The sequence below is a fragment of the Saccopteryx bilineata genome, chromosome 2 (assembly GCF_036850765.1).
Source record: "Saccopteryx bilineata isolate mSacBil1 chromosome 2, mSacBil1_pri_phased_curated, whole genome shotgun sequence".
Classification (NCBI taxonomy): domain Eukaryota; kingdom Metazoa; phylum Chordata; class Mammalia; order Chiroptera; family Emballonuridae; genus Saccopteryx; species Saccopteryx bilineata.
Window position 1 is genome coordinate 199,159,923 of NC_089491.1, and position 20,574 is coordinate 199,180,496.

Sequence of the window (20,574 nt, forward strand, 5' to 3'; positions counted from 1 at the left end):
TCTGACAACATTTTATGTCTGACATCAATAGGTAATATGATAGGTTCAGGCTCACTACCAATCATGAACCTACGACAATAAAAATAAACATGAATCCACTGTGTACTCATATGCAACTTTATTAGAAGCGTCCTCTTAACATCGCACCAACAACATAACATGAGTAACATCCTCTCTGCCTCCAAACACTTTCTAGTCGCTATGGTAACATTTAAACATGCCTTAAAAATAAGATACAACACAAAAACAAATATAAAGTGCATGAAAAATACAACTCACCATTGTTATGAATATTGTAAGTTAAGGGTTATTTATTATTATGTTTATATAGAATGAGAGATAGTAGCCTATCTCTCAACAATCATAACGCTAAATCAGTGGGAACCCTGAGCATGTTTCTCTGCAAGGAGATGGTCCCATCTAGGAGTAATGGGAGACAATGACACCCGAAGTGTGTTGCTTATGTCCAGTCTATTCCGTAATTTTGTTTTGGTTGCTGTCACTGCAGAAAATCCTGCTTCATACAAATAGAATGTCGGAAATGACAACAGGGTTTTTAGTGCTTTTGTGGCAATCTCGGGGTGTTCTGCCATGACTTTAATCCAGAACACCGGCAGAGTTGTAGTCTCAAACATATTTTTAAGGCTGCCATCATTTGCGATCTCCACTAGTTGATCCTCTTCTTGCATAGACACACTGGATTCACCTGGTTTGTTGACAAATGGATAGCGGATCCATTCCTTGGCAATTCGTGGGTCTTTTGTGGTTGGGAAGTAGCGTTCAAACTCTTTTAAAAGCAGATACAGGCCCTGGCCGGTTGGCTCAGCGGTAGAGTGTCGGCCTGGCACGCGGGGGACCCGGGTTCGATTCCCGGCCGGGGCACATAGGAGAAGCGCCCATTTGCTTCTCCACCCCCCCCCCCTTCCTCTCTGTCTCTCTCTTCCCCTCCCACAGCCAAGGCTCCACTGGAGCGGAGATGGCCCGGGCGCTGGGGATGGCTCCTTGGCCTCTAACCCAGGCGCTAGAGTGGCTCTGGTTGCAGCAGAGCGATGCCCTGGAGGGGCAGAGTATCGCCCCCTGGTGGGCAGAGCGTCGCCCCTGGTGGGCGTGCTGGGTGGATCCCGGTCGGGCGCATGCAGGAGTCTGACTGTCTCTCCCCGTTTCCAGCTTCAGAAAAATACAAAAAAAAAAAAAAAAAAAAAAGCAGATACAGATGATTGTGTACCAGCTGGGACAATGAAGGCTTGGGTTCAATCTCTTCCAAAATTCCCGCGAATGTTTGAAACATGTCAAATATACCCCTGTTCACGCGTCATCCCCACAAATCCAGTTTGGCTTTAAATGCAGCTACTTTATCTGCCAACTTGAAGACAGTTGTCATTTTCCTCTGAAGTAACCAATTGAGTTCATTGAGGAGGTTAAATATGTCACACAAGTAAGCAAGTTTTGTGACCCATTCCTTGTCACTAAAATGTGCTGCTAGTGGTGACTTTTTTTCTGAGAGAAATCTCTGCAGCGGCTCTTGTAATTCAAACACTCTGACCAGGGACCTCCCTTGGGATAACCATCTTATTTCTGTGTATAAGAGAAGGTGTCTGTGCTCTGCATTCATTTCCTCACATAGCTGCTCAAACAGGCCCAAGTGAAGGGCGTGTGCTTTGATGTGGTTAATAACTTTAATGACATCATTTGATACACTGTTAAGTTCCAGTGGTATATTTCAGCTAGCCAGCATTTCTCTGTGAATGACACAATGCATAGACTCGCATTCAGGTGCAACCTCCTTAATCCGAGTAGTTAAACCAGACATCCTTCCAATCATGTCAGCAGCTCCATCTGTGCATATGCCGACACAAAAAGACCAGTGCAGTTTTCCTGATATATAGTCATCCAGCGATTTAAATAGTTCTGCAGCTGTGGTTTTGGTTGGCAATGATAGTGCACATAACATATCCTCATGCACATCCTCTTGATAAAGATAACACACATAAACAAGTAGCATTGCCTTGTTGTCAATAGCTGTAGATTCATCAACCTGGAGAGCTTACCATGGTGATTTATTAATCCTTTCCAATAATTGTGATTCAATGTCCTCTGCAATTTCCTCAATGCGCCGTGTGATGCTGGTAGCTGAAAAAGGCATCTGTGCTATCTTTTTTTTTGTATTTTTCTGAAGTTGGAAACAGGGAGGCAGTCAGACAGACTCCCACATGCACCCGACCGGGATCTACCCGGCATGCCCACCAGGGGGCGATGCTCTGCCCATCTGGGGCATCACTCTGCTGCAGCCAGAGCCATTCTAGTGCCTGAGACAGAGGCCATGGAGCCATCCTCAGCGCCCGGGCCAACTTTGCTCCAATGGAGCCTTGGCTGTGGGAGGAGAAGAGAGAGACAGAGAGGAAGGAGAGGGGGAGGGGTGGAGAAGCAGATGGGCACTTCTCCTGTGTGCCCTGGCTGGGAATTGAACCTGGGACTCCTGCACACCAGGCTGATGCTCTACCATTGAGCCAACTGGCCAGGGCCCTGTGTTATCTTTTTAACCACAGCCTCTCCTAGAAATTCATGACAAATGTCTTTAGTGGCTGGAAGGATCAATTCTTTGCCAATGGTAAATGGCTTCTTAGCCTTAGCAATACGATTAGCCACCAAGTATGATGCTGTCAGTGCACTCGCATTTATTGATGTAGTGGCCACCAGTAATTGTTTCTGTCCTTCTTATTCATGCTTTTTTCTTTTGAAATACTCAGAAGGCTTGTCTTTTAAAGTAGAATGCTTGATCTCCAAGTGGTGAAGCTGTTTTGAAGGCTTCATTGTCTCATTACTTAGCTGGTCGCCACATATTATGTAGAGCGGCCTTGGTGCACGAGAATCACCAGTTGTGATAAATCCATACTTCAAGTAGGATTCCTGGTATTGTCTGTTAAATGAAGTCTTCTTTTTCTTTGTGGTCATAGGTTCTTCTTCTGTCTCCTCACTGGCCCTTTTCCACTTTGCAAAAAAACTTTTGATGGAATTTTATTTTTCACTCATTTTGCTAGTTTATGGGTTTAATTTTAGCAGCAACATATCAAGTGACCGAGACAAGCATCAAGAGTGAGTCTTAGACAGATGTAACAGAGGGAATCTGGTCATTTTTAAAAAATAAAACATCGTTCAGACTTAAATATAAATAAAACGGAAATAATGTAAGTTATCAGTATTCTTTCTCTGCAGACGAGTATCAAATGGCCCAAGGACTGGTACCAATCCGTAGCCCGGGGGTTGGGGACCACTGCTGTAACCCACTGCCTGATGTATGGCTTACAGATTACTCCTGTTGGGGACAGTCATGTTTTAATGAAAGTTCTGAAAGGCAGAAAGGCTTTCAAGGAAAAAAAAAACTAATCTCATACCAATGAGAGAGATTTGGGGGCAGAAATTTCCTGGTACCTTTCAATCACCTGAATCCACTTTCCTTAGAAGGCAGCTCAGGACCCAAAACTATTTCAGGTGCCCCAACGTCATTCCAAGGGTCTTTTTTTTTTTAATCTTTTTTTAATTTTATTTATTCATTTTTAGAGAGGACAGAGACAGAGAGGGAGAGAGAGGAGAGAGAGACAGAGAGAGAGAAGGGGGAGGAGCTGGAAGCATCAACTCCCATATGTGCTTTGACCAGGCAAGCCCAGGGTTTCGAACCGGTGACCTCAGCATTTCCAGGTCGACGCTTTATCCACTGCGCTACCAAAGGTCAGGCCATTCCAAGGGTCTTATCAAAAGAGTCACCTAATAGTAAGAATTTTCTTGAGAGAGAGGAGTAGGTTTGTCTGCACTTAAGAGAAGTAGGATTTTTACCCTCTGTTTATGTGAAGGTCACGATTTCTCCAGGAGTCAACTCTCTTTACAGGGGAAGAGCACATCAGGTGTCTGTTGCTGATGCATCATCACTTGTCTGGTGAAGAGATGTTAATGGGTTTCCGGCCATGGAAGGGGGTTATCATGGGCTGTCCAGTAGCATCAGCTAAAGTGAGGCTTTATCTCAGCTGGGAGGATCTCCCTATTATGGGAGGTAAAGGGATCTAGTTCTTGCCTTTTTACAATTTATTTCTGGCTAAGAATGACTTCACTGAATGATCTCAACTGAAAGGAAAAGGGGAAGCATCCTGCACATTTCGGGCATCCTGCAAAGAGCCCCCTTTGAAGTCTGCCCTGCCCACTGCCACTGACCTCTGCCAAAATTAGGGCTAGACTGTCCTAGGTCCTTACCCCTGCTAGGAACAGACACTCCTTTAAAACTAAACAGAACTGAAGATAAAGCCACTGGAGTTGGGTCTGCAGGACAATACAATATCCATAAGACAAATGCTGTGTGAAAAAGTCCAAGATAGGGGACCTGGAGAAATAAAGGACATCACCCCTCACCCTGCCTTTGAAGAGTTCAAAGCCACTTGCAATTCACTCCGAAGAGCAGAGACTATCTAATAGCCACCTATACCCATGTCCTGATGAGTCCTGATGAGCAACTAAAATAACAAGTACTATAAAAGGAGGAAAGAGCCCAGAGAGAAAACAGTTCAAGGCGGGGATGGGGGGGGGGGTCAAAGAAACTTACAGCAGACACAAGACTTGTTCTGGCTCCTTGGATCCCAGAGAAAGGTAAAGTAAGACAATTTCAGGACTAGCCATTGTAACTTAAATAACATTTCCAGGTATCTGAGCCAGGAATTTGAATTTTACCTGTGAGGGAATAGTACACTAACTTCCTAATGCTTGAGCTGGCTGCATAGTAAATTTTTATTCAACTATGCATTGACATTAGCTGGGAAAGATTTGTTTCTGTGAAATGCCTGAATCAGTTCAAATGGAAATAAGCCAACATATTTTTCTAATTAAAACAAAGGCATTTATTTATTCATTTGTTCATCAACAAAATACTGAGTGAATCCTAGTGCCAGCCAAGTGTTCCAGCACTAGAGACATAGTGGAGAATAGACACCGGAAGATCTTGCCTTTTCAGCTTACACTTTGGAAGGGGAAAGCCACAATATAAAACATCAAATTAAACAAGGAGAGATCAGGAAGTAGTAAGTGGAAAATAAAACAAAATCATGCACTAGAACTTCTCATTCAGCTTGGATGGTCAGGGAAGAATATCTGAGGAAGTGACATTTAATAAGAAATGAAAGGAGAAGAAAGATGGTGATGGAGTAGGGAGACGTTCCAACTGCAACTTCCCAGGACCAAATTGGATTACAACTTAATTTAAGAATAAATGGTTTGGGAAAATTGGACAGGTACATGCAAAGAAATGAAACTAGACCACCAACTTATACCATTCACAAAAATAAACTCAAAATGGATAAAAGACTTAAATGTAAATTGTGAAACCATAAATATCTTGGAAGAAAATATAGGCAGTAAATTCTCCAATAACTCTTGTAGCAATATTTTTGCTGGGTAAGTGAAATAAAGGACAGAATGAACAAGTGGGAACTATATCAAACTGAAAAGCTTTTGCACAGCTAAAGACACCATGAACAAAATACAAAGACAACCCACACAATGCTAGAACATATTTGCCAATACGTCTGTTAAGGGATTAATAACCAAAATTTATAGAGTACTTGTAAAACTCAACACCAGGAGGGTAAACAATCCAATCAAAAATGGGCAAAAGAACTGAATAGACACTTCTCCAAAGAAAACATACAGTTGGCCAATGGGCATATGAAAAAATGTTCAACGGAGACAGATGAGAAGCATCAATCATTAGTTTTTTGTTGCGACACCCTAGTTGTTCACTGATTGCTTTCTCATATGTGCCTTGAGGGCGGGCCTTCAGCAGACTGAGTAACCCCTTGCTCGAGCCAGTGACCTTGGGTCTAAGCTGGTGAGCTTTTGTTCAAACCAGATGAGCCCACGCTCAAGCTGGCGACCTTGGGGTCTAGAACCTGGGTCCTCCACATCCCAGTTCAACGCTCTATCCACTGCGCCACTACCTGGTCAGGCTGTTTGTTTTTCAATTTATTGATTTTAGCAAGAGAGGAAGCGAGAGAGAGACAGGAACATCAATCTGTTCCTGTATGTGCCTCGCCAGGGATTAGTCCAGCAACTCTGTGCTTTGGGATAACCAACTGAGCTATCCAACCAGGGCCACATGCTTATTTTAATAGAACTCTCTGGGGCATATAAGGCTATTCTCTAAAGGAATAGCTTGTAATGGAAAGTCAGGCAATGGGGGACAGGCAGTGATGGGTCATTATCTGAGGCCAAAATAACCAAGATGGCTTCTCCAAAACTCTATGTAATTAGACTACTGTTTTAACAACAGAACCAGTATTTATCAATCATGTGAGTGATCAATGAAACCATTTCATAAGGAGGCACAGTCACACTGACCCCGTTCTTTCTCAGCTCTTTCACACAATATACCACTGTCACCTGGCTTCTGCTAGCTTCTTCTTTGTCTCCTCTTCTGGTCTATACCTTTTTGGGTGTAAGGCCCAAGTCCTTTTCATCTCTGAGTCCCTGTAGTAAACCCAGCACCTGGAGTCACATGCATATAGTACACACATGCTTAATACCTTCTGAATCTGCAGTATATGATTAGAACCATCTCTGATCCTTTGAAGGAAGCATAATGTTGTGATCGTCCTTTCCTCTCATGTGTCCAACTCATGTGTTAAGCTCTGGGACTATCAACACAACCCTGGAGCCAGTCCTAAAAGGCATACACTCCAGCAGGGGAGCAAGACTAGTTTAGAAAATCATCATCATCATCATCCCCCTTGAGCACAAAGGTTAAAGCAGAAATACTTCCAGGGAGATGAAAGTTTAGAGAAAGAAACAACTGGGATCTGGTGATATCTGGTTTTACCTTGAAGAATGAGGAGACCAGTAATGTGTGCAAAGTTGTTGTGGGCAGAGGAGCAAGGGTACAAAAGAACATGGTACATTTAGGGAAAAGTGACGTCTTTGAAGGTAGGACATAGGGTATCAATAGCAGGATGCAGGAGATTGTGAAGTTGGGAGGGAGCAAGAGCTATGGCAGAATAACAGGTTGAAGTAAGGTCTGAACATGCTTTATATTATTCTAAGAAGTTGTAACGTGTTATATCAGATACAACAAAAATCCAGTGGAGATTCTGACACAGTCAAAATGTCAAGAACTCAAGTCTGGTGAATTAGGTGGATGATCAAGCAAAGCAATCTGCTTTTGCTCTAAGTCCACAGACATTCAACCAACAAATGACTGTGGAGTAGAGATTGACTTATCTCATGTTTGTTAAAAGACAGTACAGAAAGAATTCTTCTCAAAATGATTGAAGCAACTGAAAGATCTTGGAAATAAATGTATAGTCATCTGGATGGCCCTTGGGAGGACAAGAACAAACTACATGATGATTCTGGGAAGGAATTTAAAGAGCAATGCTAATTATGTACTATTTTTTAAATTAGTTTTTTTTTATTCATAGTCACACAATGAAGAGAACCATGTAGTGATGCCATGACCATGGGTAGTGTATGGCTTGTGGTTGGAACAGAATGAAAACACAAAAACAAAATATTTTCCCTAGCTAATTTCAGAGCAGAATCTAAATCAGGTCTCACCTTCACACACTAGCTCCTTGTTTCTAGACTAAGTAACAGAACTCAAAGATGAGTGTCCCTACTTTGGAGTCCATTGTGGCCACCAGGAACAAGCCTGTAACTGACCATGTATTTTGTAACAACTGCAAGAATGGAAGTAATGCAGCATGCTAGAGAGAGCTAGCACAGAGCTCTTGGAGCAGATGTCAGGAGACAACAGGAGAGGTGAAGTTTTAAAAGTCATTGGGGTGAGTCAAGCAAGGCAAAGCAAAAGTCTAGCAAAGTATGTCCACAACACAACTCTTCATTTACCTATTCACTGAATTGCTGGGGGAACCAAAGTGGGATCCTCTAAACTGACAAGCGAGACTTTGAAAAGCTGAATCAAGAGCAGTGGTAGGGTTAGACCCAGAAGCAGTTAAAATATTCAACCTTTACCTGAAGAACAGATGTTTACATCAAGTGCAGCTACATAGCAAGACTGAGTCAAGAAGCAAGTTAACCCCTCTTTCTCAGATTCTTTCTCTCTCTCTCTCTGTGACTCTCATTGAGACAAGATCAAGGTTAGAGAAATCATCAGAGGTCTTCCTGGACTCCATAGATGATCCATGGTGAACTTTAAAATAATGAGTGGCTACTTCTAGACTCACTGAAGCCCCTGTACACAAGTGTACACAAGACAAGAGCTATACTTCTCTGCAAGCTGCTGGCTTCTGACCTTGTTTCCTATACCTGAGAAGTAAAGAGACCTTCTCCCATCTCCCCAGTGCTTACTCTTTAGTATATTCTATTTAAATGATGGTATAATTGCATCCCACATTACAGAGGATTTGTGGATTTTTCTGATTCAGCTTCAGATTAGACAGCATCTTGTTTCTGTTCCAATATGACCTCTGTTATCATTTGATTACACAAATAATATGTATTTATTGTATAAGTTTTCGAAAACCTAGAAAAGGCTGAATAAAGAATTTAAAATTCCTTGTCATATTTGATGTGTTTTCTTAAGGATTTTTTCTTCTGTACATATGCGCACATACTTGTAATGACAACATTAAGAAGCAAGTCCTATTTTCCCACAGGAAAAGTTATAATTGAGATTGCCTTCCAATCTGGTTTTCAGCATTCTATACATTGCAGTATGGGATTTCATTCTGTATGAAATGTAGAAATGAGATGGCCACAATGATGTGCATAAAACATAACTACAGTTACAGACATCTGCAACCACTAACATTTAAAATTATAAATGAATACTTAGCTTTTAAAATTTTGTAATGTTCACAATTCCTACCACAGACAGTTCTCCAAATTATAGTGAAGACACAGAGGCTTCCATGACACTAAGTACTGCTACTAATCTTTTAAAGAGCTGGGCATTTTTAGAACTAAAGACTTCCCTTCTCAACCTTCCAAGAAAGAAACCTCCAAGATCACCAGAACAACAGTATTTACAACAAAGCTGGTGCCCACCACCCCAGTCCTCAAATCTGACCAGTTATTGCACTGATATCACTGAGGTCTTTGTCTTTACTCTCTGGAACCTAGAAGTCAGCTAATCCCATAATCCTTTTATTCCTAAACAATAGTACAAAAGGCAAGCCTCTCCGGTTTCTGGTATCTCACATATTCTTTTTTTTCTTTTATATTTTTAAAATTTTATTTTATTTATTCATTTTAGAGAGGAGAGAGACAGAAGGGGGGAGGAGCTGGAAGCATCAACTCCAATATGTGCCTTGACCAGGCAAGCCCAGGGTTTCGAACCAGCGACCTCAGCATCTCCAGGTCAACGCTTTATCCACTGCGCCACCACAGGTCAGGCAATACATATTCTTAATTCTACATTCCTTAGCAATTTTTTCTCCATCCTCTTCCATTATAATTTTTTCAAAGAAAACTTTTTACCATTTTTCTCTGGAATTAGCAATCCATGTAAAGAAATTTCTAATGCCCCCCCCCACACACACACACATTTCTGGTAATATCATGGGTTATTTGGAACAACTTCCTGCTGGAAACAACTAAAAGAGAGCTGAATTCACTTTTAAGTCTTCTTAAAGGTGACAAAGAGTTAAAGAAGCAGTAGGGAATTATAAAATTAAAGATAAAGTCACCCAATGAGTTAAATAAGCAGAAAAGCTACTGAGCACATTTGTCAATTCAGAAAAGTTACAACTTGGTTTTAATGACCTTGTGGGGTGAAGGGAACACTTATCAACCTCAGGACCTGCACAGGACAGAGGGTCAGGAGACACAGATACACTCTAGAGCGGTGTTTCCCAACGTGGGGCTCATGCCCCACAGGGGGGCAATTCGATAGTTAAGGGGAGCAATTTGAAAATGGACTCGACACAACTTTAACTCTTTCACCCCAGGCCTTTAAATGCAATGCTAGATATCGGTGCCAAATTTAACAAAAAATGCAATTCTTAAATAATTGCGGTAAATAATTATTAAGTATAATTTCGTTTGACGAGACCAAAATATCAACTGGGTGATTGGTGTCATCAAGTAAACTTCATCCTGGGTTCACCGCAGGGCATGCCATCTGCCACGGGGAACCCCGGACATTTTAAAAACTCGCTGAACAACGCAACTATTCTCACCTAATTGGCCCATCGCAACTTCTGTAGTGTTTCACATCATTCAGTTGGTGTTAATTTGAAATAAGTGTCAGTCAAAACTGTTGTAAAAGCTCATTGATTTAATAAGTATACATATATATACTATAGATATAATTGGTAAGTATTTGATTTTATTTTTATCAAGATTAAACTCTTTATTAAGTACTTCTTGCATCGGGGCTAGAAAGCAATAATATTTTACAAATATTATTGGGGCTATAATAGTGCATGCACGACAATTTTAATTTTAGAAGCATAACTTTCCAGAAAATTTTGTCAGGTGGAAAAAATATAGATACCTTTTGATTTGTGGTGGTAGTGTAGTAAATGTGTTATATACATTTAAATAAATATAAATTTTTAGTATACATTTACTCTACGTCACATTGAATATATTTTAACACATATTTTAATATTAGTTTTTAATTGATCTTATTTTTATTTCTTATAGCCCATAGTAAAATGAGTGGTGCAAGCAAGAAAAAAACTCATCAATATTCGGAGGAATATTTAAAATTTGGGTTCATACCCGCTGTTCACGATGAGCGAATTCCTTTTTGTCTTTTATGCCAGCAATGCTTGACCAACGAATCAATGAAACGAGGTCGTCTTGAGGTGCATTTGAAGGCGAAACATAGTGCTCATATTAATTCAGATTTGAGTTACTTTAAAACTTTAAAGAAAATTTTTGAAAAAAGAACAACATTAAAGTCTCTATTTACTGCTCATACTTCAACTAATAATCGTGCTCTTGAGGCTAGTTATCAAATTTCTTTATTCATCGCTAAAACTGGAGAAAATCACACTATAGGAGAGAATTTAATAAAACCGTCAATATCAGCATTTCTTAAAACGGTTCTTGAAAAAGATGACAAAGATGTAAAAGCTATGCCACTCAGTGACAATACTGTTAGCAGAAGAATAGAAGAAATGAGTGAGGATATTGAAAAACAACTTATTGAAAAGCTGAAAACAAGAAAGTTCTCCTTGCAAATGGATGAATCAACTTTGAGAGACAGTGAGGCAGTATTGATAACTTACATAAGATATATTGATAAAGGACAGATTGCTGAAGAAATGTTGTTCTGTAAAAGATTAGAAAGCACCACTACCTCCAAAGATATATATAATAAGCTAAAAAACTACTTAGATGTCAATGATATACCAATGAAAAATAGAACATCTTGTGCTGCAGATGGTGCTCCCAATATGATGGGCAAGAAAAATGGCTGCTTAAAATTGATGAAAGATGCGAATCCAGAAATGATTCTTGTGCATTGTGTTATTCATAAGGAAAACTTGGTAGCTAAAAACATCTTGCCTGTTCTGAATGAAGTATTACATACACTAATAAAGTGTGTTGATGCTATTAAAGCTAGTGCCAAATGTGAGCGTCTTTTCAAGCTATTTTGTGAAGAACACAATGAAGACCACGTGAGACTTTTACTTCATACTGAAGTAAGATGGCTATCTAAAGGAAACTGTTTGAAAAGATTTATGAAACTGTTTGATACTCTTAGTGATTTTTTAAGCGACAAACCTGAAATGAAGTATCTGTTAACAATAGATGGTAAAGCATTTGTGAGTTATTTAGCCGATATCTTTGAAAAACTAAATATATTAAATAAGCAACTTCAAGGAACAAGTAAAACTCTTGTCGATGCAAAAGCAAAGATATTTGGTTTCATTACCAATATTGAGTTATGTCAGAAACATATTAACAACAAAAACTTTAAACAGTTTTCATTGGCTCCAAAAATGTGAAGTAACTGAAACCGCTTTACTTGTTATTGTCAATCATTTGAATATTCTATCGGCTGATTTAAAAGAAAGATTTTCTGATTTAAAACAAATTGATTTCCCAACATGGATGATGCAGCCAATGTTAGTGGATTTGTCTGATATATCAAATATGCAGTATCAAGAAGAACTCGCAGAATTGCAAAATTATGTCAGTTAAAGCTTTATTTAATATCAAAGGAGTGATGGCATGGCTTTGTGAGGAAACAGAAACCAAATACCCAAATTCAACCAAATGTGCAAGAAAACTATTGCTACCTTTTCCATCTTCATTTTTAGCTGAATGTGGATTTAGTGCAGTAAATGATTTACTGGTAAAAAAAAGAAATCGGCTGGATATAACACAACGTGCAGACTTGACACTAAAGCTAACCTAATTGGAACCTAATATAAAATCTCTGTGCAGCAAGCATCAAGCGCAAGGATCACACTAAATGAAAATAATAAATTAATATAGAAAATCTGTATTAAAATTATTTGGAATTTAAATTTCTGTTTTTCATTATATGTTTTGAAATTTTACTTACTGTGCTTTGTTAACAATTTCTTTTTTTATTATATTTATTTATTTATTTTTAATGGGGTGACATCAGTAAATCAAGATACATATATTCAAAGATAACATGTTCAGGTTATCTTGTCAGTCAATTATGTTGCATACCCATCACCCAAAGTCAGATTGTCCTCTGTCACCTTCTATCTAGTTCTCTTTGTGCCCCTCCCACTCCCACTTTCCTCTCCCTCTTCCTCCTCCCCCCATAACCACCACACTCTTATCAATGTCTCTTGGTCTCACTTTTATGTACCATCTACGTATGCAATAATGCAGTTCCTGTTTTTTTCTGATTTACTTATTTTACTTCGTATAATGTTGTCAAGATCCCTCCATTTTGCTATAAATGATCCGATGTCATCATTTCTTATGGCTGAGTAGTATTCCATAGTGTATATTTGCCACATTTTCTTTATCCAGTCATCTATTAATGGGCTTTTTGGTTGTTTTCATGTCCTGGCCACCGTAAACAAGCTGCAATGAACATGGGGCTGCATGTGTCTTTACGTATCAATGTTTCTGAGTTTTGGGGGTATATACCCAGTAGAAGGATTGCTGGGTCATAAGGTAGTTCTATTTTCAGTTTTTTGAGGAACCACCAAACTTTCTTCCATAATGGTTGTACTACTTTACATTCCCACCAACAGTGGATGAGGGTTCCTTTTTCTCCACAACCTCTCCAACATTTGCTATTACCTGTCTTGTTAATAATAGCTAATCTAACAAGTGTGAGGTGGTATCTCATTGCCATTTTGATTTGCATTTCTCTAATAACTAAAGAAGATGAGCATCTTTTCATATATCTGTTGGCCATTTGTATTTCTTCCTGGGAGAAGTGTCTGTTCATATCCTCTTCCCATTTTTTTATTAAATTGTTTGTTTGTTTGTTGTTGAGTTTTAGGAGTTCTTTGTATATTTTGGATATTATGCCCTTATCTGAGCAGGTGTTTAAAAATATCATTTCCCATTTAGTTGGCTGCCTGTTTATCTTGTTATCAGTTTCTCTTGCTGAGCAAAAACTTCTTAGTCTGATGTAGTCCCATTCATTAATTTTTGCTTTCACTTCTCTTGCCTGTGGAGTCAAATTCATAAAATGCTCTTCAAAGCCCAGATCCATGAGTTTAGTACCTATGTCTTCTTCTATGTACTTTATTATTACAGGGCTTATGTTTAGATCTTTGATCCATTTTAAGTTAATTTTAGTACAGGGGGACAAACTCTAGTCCAGCTTCATTCTTTTGCATGTGGCTTTCCAGTTTTCCCAGCACCATTTGTTAAAGAGGCTTTCTTTTCTCCATTGTGTGTTGTTGGCCCCTTTATCAAAAATTATTTGACTATATATATGTGGTTTTATTTCTGGGCTTTCTATTCTGTTCCATTGGTCTCAGTGTCTATTTTTCTGCCAATACCATGCTGTTTTGATTGTCGTGGCCGTATAATATAGTTTGAAGTCAGGTATTGTAATGCCCTCAACTTCATTCCTTTTCTTTAGGATTGCTTTGGCTATTCGGGGCTTTTTATAGTTCCATATAAATCTGATTATTTTTTGCTCAATTTCTTTAAAAAATGTCATTGGAATTTTGATGGGAATTGCGTTAAATTTGTATATTGCTTTAGGTAATATGGCCATCTTGATTATATTTATTCTACCTAACCAAGAACAAAGAATATTCTTCCATCTCATAATATCTTTTTCGATTTCCCTTAACAATGGTTTATAGTTTTCATTGTATAAGTCCTTTACATTCTTTGTTATGTTTATTCCTAAGTATTTTATTTTTTTTCTTGCAATCATGAAGGGGATTAGTCTTTTGAGTTCATTCTCAAATGTTTCATTGTTGGCATACAGAAAGGCTATTGACTTCTGTATGTTAATTTTGTATCCTGTGACCTTACTGTATTGGCTTATTGTTTCTAGTAGTCTTCTTGTGGATTCTTTGGGGTTTTTGATGTATAGGATCATTTCATCTGCAAAAAGTGATACCTTTACTTCTTCTTTTCTGATATGGGTGCTTTTTATTTCTTTGTCTTGTCTGATTGCTGTGGCTAGAACCTCTAGTACCACATTAAATAAGAGTGGAGAGAATGGACAACCCTGTCTTGTTCCTGATTTAAGGGGGAAAGCCTTCAGTTTTGTGCCATTTAGTATGATGTTAGCTGATGGTTTATCATATATGGCCTTTTTCATGTTGAGATATTTTCCTTCTATACCCATTTTGTTGAGAGTCTTAAACATAAAATTGTGTTGTATTTTATCAAAAGCCTTTTCTGCATTTATTGATAAGATCATGTGGTTCTTGTTCTTTGTTTTGTTGATATGGTGTATTATGTTAACTGTTTTACATATGTTGAACCATTCTTGAGATTCTGGGATGAATCCCACTTGATCATGATGTATTATTTTTTTAATATGTTGTTGTATTCGATTTGCTAGTATTTTGTTTAGTATTTTAGCATCTGTATTCATTAGAGATATTGGTCTGTAGTTTTCTTTTTTTGTGCCATCCTTGCCTGGTTTTGGTATGAGGGTTATGTTTGCCTCATAAAATGTGTTTGGAAGTTTTGCTTCTCATTCAATTTTTTGTAAGACTTTCAGTAGAATAGGAACCAAGTCTTCTTTGAAGGTTTGATAAAATACACTGGTATAGCCATCTGGACTTGGACTTTTATTTTGGGGGAGGTTTTTTCCATTTCTTCTCTACTAATAGGTCTGTTTAGGCTTTCTGCTTCTTCTTGACTCAGTCTAGGAAGGTTGTATTGTTCTAGGAATTTATCCATTTCTTCTAGGTTGTTCAATTTAGTGGCATAAAGGTTTTCATAGTATTCTACAATAATTTTTTGTATATCTATGATGTCTGTGGTGATTTCTCCTCTTTCATTTTGGATTTTTTTTTATATGATTTCTTTCTCTTTTTTCCTTGGTAAGTCTTGCCAAGGGTTTGTCAATTTTGTTGATCTTTTCAAAGAACCAGCTCCTTGTTCTATTATTTTTTTCTATAGTTTTTCTGTTCTCTATTTCATTTATTTCTGCTCTGATTTTTATTATCTCCTTTCTTCGGCTGGTTTTGGGTTGTCTTTGTTCTTCTTTTTCTAGTTCCTTAAGGTGTGAAGTTAAGTGGTTCACTTGGGCTCTCTCTTGTTTGTTCATATATGCCTGAAGTGATATGAACTTCCCTCTTATCACTGCTTTTGCTGCATCCCATAGATTCTGATATGTCGTATTGTCATTTTCATTTGTCTGTATATATCTTTTGATCTCTGCACTTATTTCTTCCTTGACCCATTCATTCTTTAAAAGTATGTTGTTTAGTTTCCACATTTTTGTGGGATTTTTTTCCTCTTTTTTGCAGTTGAATTCTAGTTTCAAGGCTTTATGATCAGAAAATATGCTTGGTACAACTTCAATTTTTTTGAATTTGCTGATGTTTTTGTGGCCCAACATATGGTCAGTTCTTGAGAACAATCCATGTGCATTGGAGAAAAATGTATACTCAGTCACTTTGGGATGAAATGTCCTGTAGATGTCTATCATATCCAGGTGCTCTAGTGTTTTGTTTAAGGCCGCTATATCTTTGTTGATTCTCTGTTTCGATGACCGATCTACAGCTGCCAGTGTTGTATTGAGGTCTCCAAGTATGATTGTATTTTTGTCAGTTTTTGTTTTAAGGTCAATAAGTAGCTGTCTTATATATTTTGGTGCTCCTTGGTTTGGTGCATATATATTAAGAATTGTTATGTCTTCTTGATTCAGTGTCCCCTTAGCCATTATGAAATGGCCATTTTTGTCTCTGAGTATTTTTGTTGTCTTGTAGTCAGCATTATCAGATATGAGTATTGCTACGCCTGCTTTTTTTGGATGTTATTTGCTTGGAGTATTGTTTTCTAGCCTTTCACTTTGAATTTCTTTTTATCCTTGTTACTTAAATGAGTTTATTGTAGGCAGCATACAGTTGGATTTTCTTTTTTAATCCATTCTGCTACTCTGTGCCTTTTTATTGGTGATTTTAATCTGTTTATATTTAGTGTAATTATTGACACTTGTGAGTTTCCTATTGCCATTTTATATTGGGTTGGGGAATAAGTTCATAGCGTTTTTTACCAAAGACTTTTATTTAAACAAAAAACAATAATTGTATCAATAAGTTAATCAATTATATATTTGCCATTGCTGTTTACAACCTCTTCCCACCTCTCAACCAATTTGTTGATGCCGTTCCACCAAAAATTGCCTGGTCTGGTGTCAAAAAATTTGTTGAGCCAGTTTTTAAGGACTTCTTTGTTATCGAAGGTAACGCCCTTCATATGGTTTGACAGGGAGTGGAAAAGATGGTAATCAGTCAGTGCAAGGTCCGGAGAATACGGCGGATGCTGAAGGACCTCCCATTCAAGCTCTTGGAGTGTGGCTTTGACGACTTGTACAACATGGGGCCTGGCGTTGTTGTGAAGGAGTATGGTTTGACCATGTCGATCAGGTCTTTTCAGTCAAATAGCCTCATTCACACGGTGTAGCTGGGCAATGTAGAGCTCCTTGTTGACCGTGGCATTCTTTTTGAGCATTTCCCAGTTCTTCATCGAATTCAGAAGGCCTTCTGCTGTGGCACGTGTCATCAACGTCAAAGTCACCATTTTTGAACTTTGCAAACCATTTCCGTGCTGTGGACTCGCCTATGACACCTTCTCCATACACGTTGCAAATGTCCCGGGCTGCTTCGGCAGCTTTTTGACCTCGATGAAAGGCAAAGAAGAGCAGGTGTCAAAAATGTTGATTTTTGCCTCCTGGGTATTCTATTTCTAAGCCTCAAAACTAATAAAAAATTAAATAACTCAAAAATACAATTAACATAGTTTTGTAGAGCAGAAAGAGTTTTATCAAATGAATACTTACCATTTGCCAAACAGCAAACAAATCATTGTAAAGTAAAAGAAAATATAAAAACGCTATGAACTTATTCCTGTTAGTTTTGTGTCTTGTTTGATCCTTCTCTTTCGTTTTTCTATCTTTTGTTTTTATTTGGTTGTGTTCTATACATCTTTCCTCTGTTGCTATCTTTTTTAAATCATGTGCTTCTGTGGTGGTTTTTTCAATGGTGGTTACCATTAAGTAATGAAAAGGTTTCCTACCCTGTTCATTGTAGTGCAATATTTTGTGAGTACTTTTGCACTCCATCGCCCTTTGCTACTGTTAATCTCCATCCTCTCCCCCCCCTTTTTTTTGTTGTCACAGTTTAAAGTTGGTTTTATTGTGTTATTCTTGGAGCTTTTACTTGTGGCTTTGTTGGTTGTTGTTTTTTTATTCTTTGTATCTGATTGGAGAACCCCCTTTAGTATTTCCTGGAGTGGGGGTTTTCTGGTGATAAATTCCCTCATCTTTTCTGTATCTGTGAATGTTTTTATTTCTCCTTCATATTTGAAGGATAGCTTTGATGGGTATAGTATTCGTGGCTGAAAGTTCCTTTCTTTCAAGACTTTAAATATTGGGGTCCACTCTCTTCTAGCTTGTAGAGTTTCTGCTGAGAAATCTGATGATAATCTAATGGGCCTTCCTTTATATGTTGTATTCTTCTTTTCCCTGGCTGCCTTGAGAATTTTTTCTTTGCAGTTGGTTTGTGCCAATTTCATTATGATGTGCCTTGAAGTAGGTTTGTTGGGGTTAAGAAAACTTGGAGTTCTGTTTGCTTCTAGAATTTGAGGTTTTAATTCTTTCCACAGGCTTGGGAAGTTCTCATCTATTATTTGTTTGAGTATGTTCTGCATTCCATTTTCTCTTTCTTCTCCCTCTGATATACCTATTATTCTTATGTTATTCTTTTTGATGGAGTCAGATAATTCCTGTAGGGCTATCTCATTTTTTAAATTTTTGAGTCTCTTTCTTCTTCTCTTTGTTGTGCCTCAAGTTGCTTGTCTTCTATTTCACTAATTTTCTCTTCTATCTGTCCTGTTATATTAGCTAAGCTTGTTACCTCGTTTTTCAGCTCATGAATTGAGTTTGCATCTCTGTTTGATTTGTTTTTATAGTTTCAATTTCCTTGGAGATATACTCTTTGTGTTCATCGAGTTGTTTTCTGAGCTCCCTAAATTGCCTTTCTGTGTTTTCTTATATATCTCTGAGTATTTTTAAAATTTCTATTTTAAATTCTCTGTCATTTAGCTCCAAGGCTTCCAATACGTTAAGTCTTTTCTCCATAGATTTTTCCACATCTATTTGTGTTACCTCTCTTTCTTTTGTATCCATAATATTCGATTTTCTCTTCTTTAATGGCATCTGAGGGTGGTTTTGTTGATAGTATTGAGATTTAATAAGGAATAAAAAGTTAAAAAAATAAAAATAAAAATAAAAATTGAGGTTTTTAAAAAAATTAATCATTAAATAAAGAAAAATAAAATAAGATAAAAATTTGAGAAAAAAGGGAATTATTCTTTCCTCTCCTTTTTTCCTCTCTTCTATTCTCCCCTCTTTCTTGAGAAAATCTTGTGATGAACTGTGAATTATATTGTACTAAATAGAACAAACAATACCTGTAGTGGAGGGCCTCAATTGGGGAGAAGTAATAAAGGGGTAAAGGAAAAAAAAAGAAAAAGAAAAAAAATAAATAAAAGAAAAAAATATATATAAAAGGAAGGGCGGTATAGACCCACAAAAAGCAAATAAGGAAAAAATTTGGGTCAAGAATAAAATGATTTGTTTTTAGGTGTTGGCTGACTAAGAGTTATGATTAGAGGAATAAGAGGGAAACAGGAAAAAGGGGGGATAAATTAAAAAATTACTATTGTATTTAGTGGAACAAGAACTAGATAAAAATGAAGAGCCAGGGATGGGAGCACTGCTAATGAGTTAAAAAGGTGAAGTAAAAAAAACCCCAAATGCCACAAACTTAAGTTTGATTCCCAGATAAGATAATTTGTTTGTTATTGAGGTTTGAATGAGAGAAGAAGTAAAGGAGAAAGGAAGAGACTAATATAGAGGGAGAAAGAGAGAGAGGGAGAGAAAAAAGATGGAACCACTAAAAGAAGAAAAAAGAAAAAGGAGGAGAGAGAGAGAGAGTTAGGGCTTTTGGATTGCAACCCTCATAGAGAGAAAGGAAGAGGAAAGAAAAGATAATGGGAGATGTAACACTTATGGGTAGTGTAGTTCAAGGAGAGGAGAGAGTAAGACCAGTAGAGAGTTAATCGACCAAATTGGAATAGGAAAAATAAAATCAAGAATGAAAAGAAGAGACACAGATGAACAAATATAATAAAATGGGATAGGTTATAACGTCTGCAGATTATCCTTGATTTTGAGAGGTTTTCGTCTTGCTTTTTTTTTTCTGTCTCTCTTCCTGATCGGTGACTTTGTACCCCGGATTCTGCCCCTGTGGCACGCTCAGGTAGAGGTTTGCAGTTGATAATTCTCTATGGCAATGTCATGTATTGGGCTTCAGTCTCATTGGCAGTTGAGGCTCATTAGCATTTATAGGCTCCAACAGTGAGAGGGTCTCTCACTGTGAGAGTGTTCCTGGAGCCTCTCTCCTAGTCTTTCCTTCCACAATTAGAAGCCTGATAATCCAGCTATGGGGTTGCTGCTGCCTCTGTCTGGATAGTAAGAGGCTCAAAGAGCTGGCATCTCCCCACTCTATTCCCACTCAGCACAGGGCTCTGAGTAAGGCTCAGTCAGTCAGACCTGCTAGCATAATCAGGCGGGTCTTTCGCCCACTCAAAGACCTCTGGTTCTGCCCCTCTGTGGAACAACATGGGTGCCCACTCCTGAGGCATTCGGAGGAATCTCTTGCCCACTCTCCGTGTGCACCAACCAGGATGTCAGACCAGCCGCGTCACACTTTGAGTGAAACCCCTGCCCGCACGGAAAAGTTCCAGCATTGGAGTTGGCTCTTGCTCTCTCCCTGTGCACGGCCCCCTCAGGGTGCTGGGGTGGCTCGGAGATTCCGCTCCTGGCCCGCTCACAGGCCTCTGACTTTGCTCCTCTGTGGGAAAACACGGGCGCTCACCCCTGAGGAGTTCGGAGGAATCTCTTGCCCACTCTCCATGTGTGCC